At 40.7% G+C, this 1794-nt stretch overlaps 1 pseudogene; it reads left to right on the forward strand.

Annotated features, from left to right (window-relative positions):
- Positions 1–500: 500 nt before the first annotated feature.
- LOC126185826 (5S ribosomal RNA) lies at positions 501–618 on the forward strand (annotated as a pseudogene).
- Positions 619–1794: the final 1176 nt, after the last annotated feature.

The following is a 1794-nucleotide window of genomic DNA, read 5'->3' on the forward strand; positions in this document are numbered from 1 at the left end:
TGGTGTTATGGTGTGGTCGTGTTTTTCATGGAGGGGGCTTGCACCCCTTGCACTATCACAGTGAAGGCCTACACTAATGTTTTAAGCACCTTCTTGTTTCCCACTGTTGAAGAGCAATTCAAGGATGGCAATTGCATCTTTCAACATGATCGAGCACCTGTTCATGATGCACAGCCTGTGGTTGGAGTGGTTACATGACAATAACATCCCTGTAAATGACTGGCCTGCACAGAGTCATGACCTGAATCCTATGGAACACCTTTGGGATGTTTTGGAACACCAACTTCATGCCAGGTCTCATCGACCGACATTGATACCTCTCCTCAGTGCAGCATTCCATGAAGAATGGGCTGCCATTCCCCAAGAAACCTTCCAGCACCTGACTGAACGTATACCTGCAAGAATGGAAGCTCTCATCACGGCTAAGGGTGAGCCAACACCATATTGAATTCCAGCATTACCAAAGGAGGGTGCCACAAATTTGTAAGTCATTTTCAGCCGCCAACAGCCTTGCCGCAGTGGTAACACCGGTTCCCGTCAGATCACTGATGTTAAGCACTGTTGGGCTGGGCTAGCACTTGGAGGGGTGGCCATCTGGTCTCCCGAGAGCTGTTGGCAAGCAGGGTGCGCTCAGCATTTGTGAGGCAAATTGAGGAGCTACTACATTGAGGAGTAGTGGCTCTGGTCTCTGAAACTGACATATGGCTGGGAGAGCGGTGTGCTGACCACATATCCCTCCATATCGGCATCCAGTGATGCCTATGCACTGAGGATCACATGGCAGCTGGTCAGTACCATTGTGCCTTCACGGCCTGTTTGGGAGGAGTATTTTCAGCCAGGTGTCCGGATACTTTTGGTCACATAGTGTATGCGGATAATAGGCATATCTTTAAATCTTTCAACACTTTGTGATGGTTTGCCTTCTTTTATTTATTAATTTGTTGTGCTCAGTGTCGACGTACTGCCTGAAAAAACAGGGTGTGGAAGAGCAGTACTGTCTACTGTAAATGATATAGCCGACAGGTGCACATTTGCATTTCACAGCTGTTTACTTTCACTTTTCAGAACCCCCCAATAATACACAGTTATATATGGCCAGTGCACTATAGTTTAAACTTTCCATAAGCCTCATTAATAGTTTGCTGGCAAACCTCCACATACTGGTACAATAGATTACTATTGTACATATACGAGCAGTAAAAACCTAACCACAACGTTCACAGTTCTTGCAGAATAGAAAAGTACTATGGAGCAGACACTGTCATTGTTTTAACACATGATCTAATTGTATAACAATTATTTCACAGTCAAGTTCTCGTCTGAAACTCGGCCATGGACTGACTGTCTTGGGACCAAAAATCAGGCCCTTATATATCATCACAATAATAGTTACTGAAACTACACATTGCTTGAAGTTTAATTTACAGAAATTACAATTAAAACGTAACTCATTAAATTAAATGAATACACTGAAAAATTTTAACAGTTTCTTCTAATACAAGGGTTAGGCCAAATTATTTGTTTAAATGATGAAATTAACAAATATTGTTACGCAAACAATACTTTTGACAAAACTGTTAATTACTTTGGAATTAAGGGTTAGCTTTGCTAACACGTTTTCAAATAGAGCCAAATCGATCCTTTAAGAATTCAATTAGTTGTTCTTACAAATGTTTATAATCAGTACAGAATTTGTATTTGTTTATACATCATCAATAGAAATTAAGTTACAAAAAATTAATGAATTCACCCTATAACAAAAGATACTAACTATGAATAGTCGAAGTAAATTAG

Source organism: Schistocerca cancellata, chromosome 4 (genome assembly GCF_023864275.1).
Source record: "Schistocerca cancellata isolate TAMUIC-IGC-003103 chromosome 4, iqSchCanc2.1, whole genome shotgun sequence".
NCBI classification, from domain to species: Eukaryota; Metazoa; Arthropoda; class Insecta; order Orthoptera; family Acrididae; genus Schistocerca; species Schistocerca cancellata.